The sequence below is a fragment of the Mandrillus leucophaeus genome, unplaced genomic scaffold (genome assembly GCF_000951045.1).
Source record: "Mandrillus leucophaeus isolate KB7577 unplaced genomic scaffold, Mleu.le_1.0 Scaffold210, whole genome shotgun sequence".
In the NCBI taxonomy this organism is placed as follows: Eukaryota; Metazoa; Chordata; class Mammalia; order Primates; family Cercopithecidae; genus Mandrillus; species Mandrillus leucophaeus.
This window is the reverse complement of record NW_012102144.1, coordinates 89,410-102,645: the sequence shown is the minus strand read 5'-3', so window position 1 is coordinate 102,645 and position 13,236 is coordinate 89,410.

Genomic DNA, 13,236 nt, shown 5'->3' with positions numbered 1-13,236 from the left:
AAAAAAAAAAAAAAAAAAAATTCATATATGGATGGTCAATGTGAACTTAAATTATTAAATGCTTTTACTATTTCTATTTTCATATTTGTTCCAAATGAAATAGATTTTTGTTAATTATGTTAGGCTTGAATACATGCAAATTAGAGGACCAAAACTAACACAAAAGGATTGAATCCATTGACCCCAGAGAATAATAATAGCAACAGTAATTATAATAAGGGCTCTAATAATACATTAAGTATTAATATTAAGTAGATGCTAATAAGGGCTCTAATAATACATTAAGTATTAATATTAAGTAGATGCTGGACAGAATGCTATGTGCCTCTATAGGCATAAATTCTTTCTTTCCTCATCAACCTTATAAGTATCTACTACTGTTGCTTCCATTATGCAGATAAGAAAAGAGTTCAAAGAGATTAAAAATCTCAACTAAGGTCTTATAGAGAGTAAACAGCAGAGTCAGGATTTTCCTCCTACTCTCATAACTTTCCAAGAAAAAGATGATTTGCAGTTTTCATTGCAATTTTGAAAATGTCACAAGCTTTAGGCAAAAATATTTTTCTTGCTGAAACATAAACAAAATTTCTCTGGAGAACTGAAGTAAAGATGGGCACCATTTTCTATGACTACTGCTAGTATTCCAGGAACGTACTAGAACACAATTAGAAAAAAATCTCTTCCCCCTTCTCAAAGGCTCAATCATTGTAATTTTTATCTTTCATCATTAACTGTGTATTTCCAAAATGCTCATCATTTTTGACATTCTCCTGGGATCACTCCCATATTTTCACAGATTCATGAAGCACAACATCTTTGAGTTCGTTTCACATTGTTACCAAAACACCAGAGGTTTTGTCCAGGTCCTGCTGCTTGCCACACAAAAAGCCAGTCACTGAGACAATAAGTATGCCAAGGAAGAAGGCTTTAATCTGGTGCTGCAGCCAAAGAGATGTGAGATTAGTCTCAAATCCATCTCCCTGACCATTTGTATAGCAGGGAAGAAACAAAACTACGTGTGGGAAAACAGGAACTAGGGAGGGATAAGGACTGAGGAATGAAGGGTATGGCATTTCATTGTCTGGATGCAGTGATCTGGTGAGTTTCAATTCTTTGGTACTTTTTTTGAGAGGACTGAGGTGATTTCCTGAGGAAGGAACCTAGATAAAACAAATGTTACTTTCAAGTTTTAAGACCACAAGGGACAATTTCTATGTTTATCCCAAAAAAATGCCTATGGAACGATTGGGTCAGTTTTAACACCACACACTGCAATTTTTGAGTGATGTAAACAAAGCCCAAAGAATGGGCCTCCATTCTTGCCTAGTCTTCATCCCAAGGAAAGAGTCTCCATAAAGGTATTGACACAAGTTCGAGTCAGTTCAACTGAGTTCATCATATCCTGGCTCTATCATTTCCTAGTTGTATGACCTTGGGAAGTCACCACCCTCTTGTCGTTCAGTTTCCTTATCTGTAAAATGGAGGTAATAATTTTTATCACCCCCATCACTTAGCAAGAAGGAATAAATGAATTAATACAGTAAGGCACCCAGAAGAATATCTGGCAGCAGATGAGTTAATGTAGACATCTACTAAAAGTCTAAGAAATATGACCAACAGCAATGGAAAGGAGATGGTCTATGATATTAACACCCTGCATGGTTATCACACACCACTGCTCACAACATATACTTTTAAGAAGTCATTTATTGTCTTTTCTTTCCTTCTTTCAAAATTCTCATTTCTTCCTTTTCCCCCAATTCTCTTTTCTTCCTTTCTCTTTGAACCCCTAGGCTGTCAGTTGATCTGGGAATTTTCCTTGGAGGTTAGCAAGAATATTTGGTCATTCAAAACATTCTTTTGGGGGATGTATACATACACATACACATACATTATTGGAGAATCCTAAAACTATAGATTAAATATATTACTATATATAGATGCTATATAAATGAAATACATATAATCCTAAGATTATATAATACAGCAGATTTTTTATTTCCCTGATGGTTATAAGTTGAGCTTTGGCAGAGTTTTTTAAAAACTCACTTTTCTTAAAATGAGTTTTGCTTAGCAACATGTACAATCTCTAATAGTTTTACTTCTGTTTTAGGGAAGAGATATTTATATAGGTAAAACATATAGATGATGAAGATAGGAAAGATCAATGGATTCTACCATATACTTAATAAAAGTATGTAATACAAAGTGTACTGCATGCATTCACTTTATTATATTCTCCAGTCTTTAGACCTTGCACTTCAATATGACAAAATAGCTTTTGCATCTGCTCTGAATGTGGTAAAAGAAAACCTTACCCTGCTCAACAATTAAAAGGGTAATTTCCTTGTTCCTTCCTAAACTAAACCTTTAAGAAAAGTAAAATGCACATTAATTTAAATATTAAGATAATAGAAAATGGACTCCTTTGGCACTCAAGGTTATAATGTCTGCCTGCCTAAGTTCTTTCACATAGCTGGGCTAACATGTGAGGATACTGGCCAATCCACTCACACAAAGAGAAGCAGCATGAATCCAATACCTAAAATTAGGTTTTTACTAAATTATATTGCACTGCAGTTTTACACCTGCTTGGCAAATAGTACCCAGAAGAAAGGTAAAATTACATAGTTTCTTCGCCAGAAATAGAAAACAGATTAAAATGATAAACACTTAAAAAGAGGGAAGGAAGGAAAGAAGGAAGGAAGGAAGGAAAGAAGGCAGGAAGGAAGGAAGGGAAGGAAAAGAGAATTTTTATCTCTAAATCGTGGTCAGCAGATATTATCAACAGTCTCACTGTAAGTTACTTTTATTCAGAATTTACTACATGCCAGGCACTGTGATAATCTCTTTATAACACTATGAAGTAGTTATTATTATCTACATCTTATAAATAATGGAACTGAAGCATAGATAAGTTAAATTACTGGCCCACATTCATACAACTAAAAACCAAGGCAAGTTTGAAGTCAGTATTTCTCAAGAATTTGAACAAATTTTATACCTTCTAATTGTATAAGGCATGAAATATACATCTCTCAGATCACAACTGGAATCTGAAGATATTGATGAGACTTTCATTTAGCTACCAGTCAGTCCCAACTGCCTAATTAAATATTAGAGAACTGGTTCACCCACATTCTCAATCAGCGTTATGTCCCTTGGTTTGATTTATTTTAATCTTACGACTGATGATTTTTGCAAAATCATTTGATCTTAAGAAAAATTTTCAAAATATCTTAAGGAGTTATTGTTTTATCTTAGTGCTATTCTCTCTTCCTGATAGCTGGGGAGTAAGAGCAGCCACCTTGGAGTCAAAGATGAAAGTCATGTCTGGAGGTTCATAGGTTTATCTGACACTGTATTTGTAATAAGGTAGTACTTTGTTCATGCTATTATGTTTTGGGATTGGTTTTTTGGTTCTGAGAGTACTTTAGACTGTCCCCTAATACAAAGCCCCTCAATGCTCAGTTCAAATGGCATCTGCTTTGTAAAGGCTTCCAGATTTCTACCTCTTTTAGTCATTTTTATCCTATGCTCTTTGTATTTGAAAATATTATTTTAGCATTTATAATCCTCTGGTTTTACTATGGTTATCTTAATTTAGTGTCCTTTTCTAACCTTAGAAGTCTTACCTAATGCTCTAAATTAGGCACCTCCAACTCCCTTAAGAAATCTGGCACATAATAGGCACAGAGAAAATGTTTCTTGAATGAATATATGATCTCCAGAAAATATGGATTACTCATATTTGTAGCCCATTAGTTGCTAAGCTCAGTGTCTGGCACATATTAGGTGACCGATAAAAGTAGAATGCAACAAACTCAGTTTGAATAAGATGACATTGGATGAAATGCAATATGGAGTGCTTAGAATATCAGTTCTGTGTAGAGCAAGTAGGTAGATATTTGTGGTACAGAATGTCCTTACAAAGGCTTATCTAGCAGTGTTTCTATGAGCAAATATTTTTAAATTCCTTTTCATCTGAGACACAATTGTTGGTAATAACAATAATCACATTAAAAGAACCAAAGAGGAGTGGCTGTTACATAAATTCTAGGATTGGTCTTCATTTTTTTTTTTTTTTTTTTTTTTTTTGAGATGGAGTCTCACTCTGTCACCCAGGGTGGAGTGCAGTGGCTCACTGCAACCTCCACCTCCTGGGTTCAAGTGATTCTCCTGCCTCAGCCTCCCAAGTAGCTGGGATTATAGGCGCCCGCCACCATGCCAAGCTAATTTTTGTATTTTTAGTAGAGATAGGGTTTCATCATGTTGGCCAGGTTGATCTTGAACTCCTGACCTCTAGTGATCCACCCACGTCGGCCTCCCAAAGTGCTGAAATTACAAGCGTGAGCTGCTGCACTCAGCCTGGTCTTCATTTCTCAAAAGCAGTTGTGCACATATTTGTTTCAGCTTGAACTCCCACACCCACCTTTCCACGGTCAAGCATTTGTGAGAATAATTTTTTATTCATAAGCAAATTATATACTTATATTATTAGGAAAATAGAATTTATGCCTATATCATAATTGAGGGAATAAATATGAGGGATATTTAAATATATAATGGTTTCTCAGTGGTCTTAGTATTAAAATTATAACAAAAGTCTCTTCACAAGTATTTCATGTGAGTAAAATTACCTAAAAATTGAAATAAATTTCTAGCATTGACACAGTGCAAAAATTTCAAAAGGTAGTACAATTGGAAAATTCACTTTCAGTGCCAAATAATTCCATAAACTCCCTTGTAATAAAATGTCTGATATTAAGTTTTCTAAATTTTCAAACTACAGTTGATCCTTGAGAAACATGGGTTTGAACTATGTGAGTTAATGTATATGTGGATTTTCTTCCACCTACACCACCCCTGAGACAGCAAGATCAACCCCTCCTCTTCCTCCTCCTCCTTCAGCTTACTCAACATGAAGACAAGGATGAAGACCTTTATGATGATCCACTTCTTAAAGTATAGTAAATATATTTCCCTTCTTTGTGATTTTCTTAATAATATTTTCCTGTCTCTAGCTTACTTCGTTGTAAGAATAGAGCGTATTATATATTTAACATACAAATTTGTGTTAACGGATTGTTTATGCTGTCGATAAGGCTTCCGGTCAACAGCAGGCTATTAGTAGTTGTGTTTCTGGGAGTCAAAAGTCATACATGAGTTTTTGTGGGGGGTCAGCGCTACTAACCCACATGTTATTCAAGGGTCAATTGTTTTCCATATTTTCTATAAATATTTAAATAGAAACAGAAGTTATCACAATTAAACACATATGCTGTACGTGTCAACAATGGATCAAGTGATTTGATCATCTATCCACAACTTAACATAATGATTTCTTCAATGTCACCCAGGCCTTTCCTTTTGCTGTCTAGATGGCATGTTATCAATGAATCTTTAATAAAGGCTGTCTTTGGGGACTTCCCCTCTCACTTATGCCTTGGCACATAGAATCATAAGTTAAATTCTGTGCTCATTTTGCTTGCTTTTTTCCATTAAGAGTGCTTATTCCACAGCGTGAAACAATGAATATTCAAGTGACAGGAAATCTGAATTTGTGAAACCATGTCTGAAGTTATGAACTGTTTTATAATATTTTTTATTTTTGCTGAAATTAGTGATACTGAACAAGTTGCTTTTTTGTTTCAGACCTCCATAATTCTTTTAAAATTTATTTAGTAGGGGGCTGGTGGAGGGAAGTTTCCTCAGGCTCCTGAAAGAAACCTCAGGCATGACTCTTGATTACTGTCTTAATAAAAAGGTGTACGGTCATTTAAAATGATCGTGAATCTAAAATTTGTAATTCCCAGTCCTATATAATAATAAAAATTGCAAAACTGATTGAAAGTTTCTTCCCGTATCCTGCAGCCGGGGCCTAATGGAGGTGAGAAGCCTGCACATAGTAGAAGATGCTGGGATTTGCTTCTTTCTCTCCTGGTTTCTCTTCCTCTCTCTCTTAACTAACAGCTTTCTGATAGGAATAAAGAAGGGGTGGTGGAGCAGGAGGGCCCTTAGTTGATTGACACTGTTGTAAATTGGCTCCATTCTTTCCCATCCTAAAAGATTTTCTCTTATTCAGAAAGATTCTCTCAACTTCCACTATTGGGGACCACTTACCTGCCCCTCTTTGACTTCAGCAAAGGTGACTCTGCTTCACGGGTCACTTACTCCTTCTGCAGCTGGAAGTCCCCTCAGGTTCCCCTCTTTTGAGGTCCTATTGACACTCTAGGAAAACCCTTTAAGGCAGAACCTAAGAGGATCCAAGATGGTTCTTTGACGTGTGGCCCATGGTGGTTGGTGGGAAAAACTCATGTATCCTTTTCCCCAACAAACGGAGACAGCAAGTCACTCAGACTTTCCAACTCTCCTTTGATTAGTCCACCATTAGTTAACCTGATATATTTTCAAGTATCAGCTCACTTTTTCCAACTTTTGAGGACACACATTGAGCTCCACTTTCATGCCTATAAGTTCTCAACGAGCCCAGTGCACTTCTATAACTTTGCACATCAGTTCTTACAGCATCCAAGAAAAGCCCAGGGCCACATTATGACTTTCATAAGGCCTATCTCCACAAAATTATATTAACAGTTGCATTTTTTGACTGTATTGGTATAAAGATGAATATAACCTAAGCTGATTACATTCATTTTTTTTTTCCTTTAGACTTACAAAATAAAAATATCTTCACAATTCCCTAAGAGTACCATGGACTCTAGGCACCGTGGCTACTGGGTCTAGTGGAGAAGCCAGCACTGAGTGAGCCTCCATAAATATAACCAGTATGTTGACAAGTGAGACACATGCGGATGCTACAACAACACTACTTTATTTTTGTTTTATTCCATTAATAATGTATTGAGCATCTACAAGATACTAGACACTATAATACTAAATACAACAAACACCTGAATTTTCAACATTTGAATGTTCTAAGTCAAATAGGCAATGTAACAGCGGTGAAAATAGTAACAAGGCAATGGTGCTAAAAAAATAGAAAAAGAAATCAGAAATAATTAAACTAGTTTATAACTTCTTCTCTTTCCTGAGCCAACTTCTAGTTAGGGAACATGGGCGCACTCGGTTTGGTAAGGGATAGCCATGTTTCCCTTTCACATCAGCAATGAGTATTACTTTGTTCACTTGGATTGGGAGTTACCTGGTTTGGATCTTCGCAGCATCTGTGAACTTTGGCCAGGTTTGCTAGAGTCTGTGTTTCTAGAATCAATTTTTTCACTTGTAGAAAAAGTTAGGAGAGATGATGTTTAATACTCTTCCTGCTCTATAGCAAATAAGGGAAGTGAGGTAAAATGCAATATTAAATATTGATGCATCCACTTTAAATCCATTAAGTGGACGTGGACTATATGTCTAAATATCATTTCTTAAATGAAAAATCTCATTCATTCAATAATGATTTATTGAATGTCTACTCAACATAAACACTTCACTAGGTATTAGGATAACAGTGGTGATGTTCACAGCCCACATGGAATGTGAAAGTCTAGTGATTAATAAATTTTCCCGCTTCCCACATTTTAGTGTATGGAACATTATGAAAGCATATATTTTTATTACTAGAAAATAAAACTTGTCCTTACATTGTTTCTTAAAGCTAAGGAAGGAGGAAAGGTTTTGTTTGGTTTTGTTAATGTATATCTTTTGTTAAAAGTCATACATTTCAAACTTAAAGAATGCCATTGGCTGGGGTCAGTGGCTCACGCCTGTGATCCCAACACTTTGGGAAGCTGAGGCAGGTGGATCACTTGAGGTCAGGAGTTTGAGACCAACCTGGCCAACATGGTGAAACCCCGTCTCTACTAAAAATACAAAAATTAGCCAGGCATGGTGGCAGGTGCCTGTGATAGCCACTCAGGAGGCTGAGGCAGAAGAATCACTTGAACCTGGGAGGTGGAGGTTGCAGTGAGCCAAGATTGCACCACTACCTCCAGCCTGGGCCACAGATTGAGACTCCATCTCAGGGGGGGAAAAAAAAAAAAAAGAATGTCATTAGAAACCAAATTGCCACTAATACTGTATACTTAAAAACACATTTAAATTATTTCTATAGTTTTGAAAGACTCATATATCTTCCTTCTTGGAAGAAATTTGTTCAATCAACAAGCCAGTAATGTGCCTGCAAGCTACAGAATTTTAAACCGTTTTATAGTTTCTTTTAGAGAGCAAGGGCTATTCTGATAGGGTAGAACTGAGTGATGTGGTTTGGCTGTGTCTCCACCTAAATCTCATCTTAATCCCCATAATCCCCACGTGTCAAGGGCGGGACCAGATGGAAGTAATTGAATCGTGGTGGCAGTTTCCCCCATGCTGTTCTTGTGATAGTGAGTCTCAGGAGATCTGACTGTCTTATAAGCTTCTGGAATTTCCCCTGCTTGCACTCACTCCGTCCTTCCACCCTGTGAAGAAGGTGCCTGCTTCTCCTTTGCCTTCCGCTGTGATTGCAAGTTTCCTGAGGCCTTCATAGCCATGCAGAACTGTGAGTCAATTGAACCTCTTTGCTTTATAAATACCCAGTCTTGGGTATTTCTTCATAGCAGTGTGAGAACTAACTAATATACTGAACTTCTGTTGAATGTCAGACTACCACTTACATCACGAAAAACAAAAATATTAGGCCCTATTTAACATTTAGTTCTGGAGACACACCTATTTAACATTTAGTTCTGGAGACACAATTTTAAAAATACACACTTATGCCTGCTATGCGCTGGTAGGAGTTGTTTCCGTTTATAATAAAATTGCCCTTCATATAGAGCACTTTCTCTCTTAAAAGCTCAAGGAGTTTCTCTGCATGCTTAATGGATATGTGCATCTCTATTTGAAATGATTTTTTTCAAACAGGCTTGTAAGAGTGCCTTTCAGGTATATTATTGTTTCGCTTAAATTCAGGCATCTTATTGATCACTGGTCAGCTAATCTTTCCACTATTTCTTTGGCAGATTACTGAGCTCCTTCACTTTTTTTGTCTACCCAATACCAGATAAAGTCCCTACCTATATTTTTCTCAATGTATGGAACCCCTGGGCTCTTTACCCTCAAGCAACAAATCCATGCTATACATTCTGAACTATGGGGAGTTTTATACATACTAATCACAAGAAGACATAGAACAGCAGAGTCACTGGAGCTTGGGGTTTGTGGAGACAGAAAGACCTGGACTTAGGCCTTAGATGACATGTAAGAGCTGTGTGACTTTGGGTAAATTACTTAGTCCCTCTTTGTGTCAGTTCCCTTGTTTGTAACATTGGGATGTATTAATAACCAGTATATCTCTTGTGGTTGTTTAAAGATGTGGCAGTTTTGAAATATAGCCCCCAAATTATATGACACTTCCCATCAGGAAGTGGAGCTGATTTATCTCACTGTTTAATCTGGGCTCTGTGACTACTTCACCAATGGAATGTTTTGCGTCAGTTTCTGAGCTCTTGAGAAATGGCAGCTCCCATTTGCTATATCAAAAGATGCTTTTTCTAGGAACCCCACTACACAGCCATGGTAAGAAAAAGTCCTAGATGCTCATGGTGAAACCCACAGGAAAAGTATCTGGGGCCCTTGCCCTCAGCTGCGGCCAAGCTCCTGGCTGGCAGTCAGCACCAACTCACCAACCTTGGAAGTGTGATATCTTGGAAATGGATCCTCTATCCTTGGTAAAGCTGCCCCAACTGACACCATGTGGAACAGACGTGAACCTCCTCTGTTGATTGCTGCCCAAAATTCATGAGCTAAATAAATGACTGTTGTTTTGTTCAGTCACTAAGTTTTAGAGCGGTTCATTATGCAGCAATTTTAATTGGCATAAAGATTAAATGAGATAACCTATGTAAAGTGCTCACACAATTCCAGTACACAGTAAGCACTTAAAAAAGTATCATCTGGCAGGGAAAACCATGAAAAGGACATTACACTTTGGAGAATGTGAAGGCTGAAAGAATCTTCGAGATCATCTAGGTGAGAGATGACCAACTGGTGGTCCAAGTGGCTGACAGATGTATTTTGCTTGGCTCATACAGTGTTTTCCAAAAAAATTGAACAAACATTTATAAATATGGATACATCTCATGAAAATTCAGACTTCCAGCTTCTCCCCTTAAAAAGGACTGCATATTTGGCAATACTTAGTCCATGTTCCCATCAGGAGCTGCAGCTATGTAAGGCTGCCCTCTTCATGCAAAACACATTCACTCAAGTTTACTCCATCTCCAGACTAACACATTCAGAGGTAGCCAATCCTTCAACTTGTATTTATTGTTTGGCCACTAGCATTTGACTTTTCAATCTCTTCTCTAATCCAATTTTAGTAGTATGCAAATAAACAAATGGAGACCCAGAGAAATGAGAAGGCGTATTGCAGGCAAATCTGCCTTGGGTCATATTTTCTGACTGTGAGCCCAACATAAGTGTTACCATTGGAGTTATGGTGGTCTCTAACTTAGCTAGGCAATGCATATCATTTGTAGTGAACCTTGTGTCTGTGCTTCCCTGGACATACTTGGACCTACTTGGCTCTGGACTTTGGCTGCTTGGCCACTGTCTCCATACATTGGTGGCTGCCTCTGTCTTCTGTGGAACTAGGGCTAGGTTTTGGCATGGTTCCCATCACTTTTGCCACAGGGAAAATCACAGCAGTCAGTTCACCTGAGTGGACTCACATTTCCACCACTATTGGGCCCAGGTAACACCCTGCCCTGTGGAAAGTAGGATCTATTTTCACCATCAGTGTCCTGGAAGGATCCAGTAACACAACCTAGAAGTACAGGGGAGTTAATGCCCTATGTAGCAAAATCTGTCCGGGAAAAAAGACAAAGGAAGAAGACACTAGATAACTTCCTTATGGTTTCTCTCCCTACCACTCCCAAGCACACTGGGCTTCAGAGCAATGATTCTTTTTGTCTCTCAAGAAAAGTCTTGCATGACCAACCAACCAGCTGTGCTTTCTGGCAAGCTGTGGCCAGCATGGTCATATATCACTTTGTATTTGCTTTTCCACCTGTTTCTTCCTCACTTCCCTTTTCCCACTGTTCCAGTCCTAAAACTGCATACCCCAATTCAGCATTGGCATGTAAATTTTGCCTCAGGCTTTGCATTCCAGAAAACTTAGGCTGAGGCACCATCCTTGTAAAATGATTTTTTTTGCCCTCAAGAAACAATTCTTTAAAAATGACCACTGTAATGGTAAATCCCTGATAGAAGTCATGAGTTCTTAATCTCACCTCTGCCACTAAGGCAATGAATCATAGCAAATGATTATTTAACTAAGTTACTTCGCATTTTGCCCATCTAAAAAGTGAAAGGGAGTATCATAAATCAGTATTACTGAGCCTTTTTTATATCACAGCATACACAAAATTTGTATTTGTATAGTACCTTGGCATAACTGGTTCAAGGCCAGCCATGGCAGGCCCAGGGATTCTGTCTGTCTAGGCTATTCAGGCTAAATGATCATCAGTATCTTAATACATCTGCCACCCAATCATTAGGTACCAGAGTGCCACGGCAGGGTTCAAAACTGGAGGTTTTCAAGTTTTTTGACAGCAACACACAATGAGAAATTCGCTTTGATATTATTAGCAGTACAACCAGATATGTCTAGGCGATGGTTCTCAAACTGGAGGTTATTTGACCCCCCCAGAGAATTTTTGGCATTGTCTGGAGAGATATTTGTTTGTCACGACAGGTGACAAACAAAGGTGTGCTACTATTACCCAGTGGGTAAAAACCAACAAGGGCTGCCATAACAAAGTACCTTGGACTGGAGAGCTTGAACAGAAATGTATTTTCTCTTTGTTGTGGAGGCTGCAAGTCCAAGATCAAGGTGTCTAAAGGCAGGTTTCTTTTGAGGCCTCTCTCCTTGGCCTCTTCCATGGATGGCCATCTTCTCCCTGTGTCTTCACATGATCTTCCCTCTGTTCCTGTCTGGGCCATTCTTATAAAAAGACCATTTATATTGGATTAGGGCCCACCCTAATGATTTCATTATAACTTAATTACATATAAATTATATATAACTTAATTACCTCTTTAAAGACTCTATCTCCAAATACATTCCAAGGTACTAGGGATTAGGATTTTGGAGAAAGGTAATTCAGCTCATAATACCAAGGATGCTGCTAAACATCCTATAACGCCTATGACAGACCCGCCTCCCCACCAATCATATACACAATAAAAAATTATCTGGTTTCAAATTCCAACAATGGCAAGACCCTTGTCTAAAACCCTGGTCGAACACATACTCAGTGCTCAATAAATTTTCACTAAATACATAATATATCATAAAAATATTTAACTGAAACAAAAGTTTGATAAAATAATAGTGCAGCAACGTCTGATGTACTCTGTTATTTTCTCTTCTAATTTTGTAATATTGGTTGCAACTACTAAATTGATCTCATGACCCACTAGTAGATCTTTTCCTACAGTTTAAAAAGCACTGATCTAAAGTATTGACCAGCTTTGAAAATCTTATAGATCAATATTTTTAAACAAATACAATATATAGAATGCTGCTATAAGTCAGTTAGGCTTATTTTTAACAGGGACTAGGATTTATTCATCAAAATTATTATTTTAAGGTAGTCTTTAGGAAGGCAATGCAGTTGTCCAAATGATGCTACAGTTGTTTAAAACATTCAATAGTTTATTTTGGAGGATATGACATTGTTTCCTTCAGAGCTTGGAGAACAATCATGTTTTCTAGTTACTATATATGTTTTTTTTTCTGTGAATTTATTATCCAAATTGAGTGACTTTCTTATTTACCATACTTTAAATGGCCTTTGGCTGCTATTAAAATTTAAATCCACCCTCAAATGGTGATTATTTGGCATCTAAACATTCAAAAGAATGTCCCATAAACTCTAAAAACAGTTCTGTAAATGGACTTGCCAAATATTATCAGTGGTTTAGAATAACTGAAAAATTTAAATGGAACCATTCTTTTTTTTTTTTTTTTGAGACAGAGTCTCACTCTGTCGCCCAGGCTGGAGTGCAGTCACCTAATCTCAGCTCACTGCAACATCCACCTCCCCAGTTCAAACGATCCTCCCACCTCAGTCTCCCAAGTAGCTGGGACTACAGGCGTGTGCTACCATGCCTGGCTAATTTTTGCATTTTTAGCAGAGACAGAGTTTCACCACGTTGGCCAGGCTGGTCTCGAACTCCTGACCTCAGGTGATCTACCCACCTCAGCCTCCCAAAGTGCTAAGATTA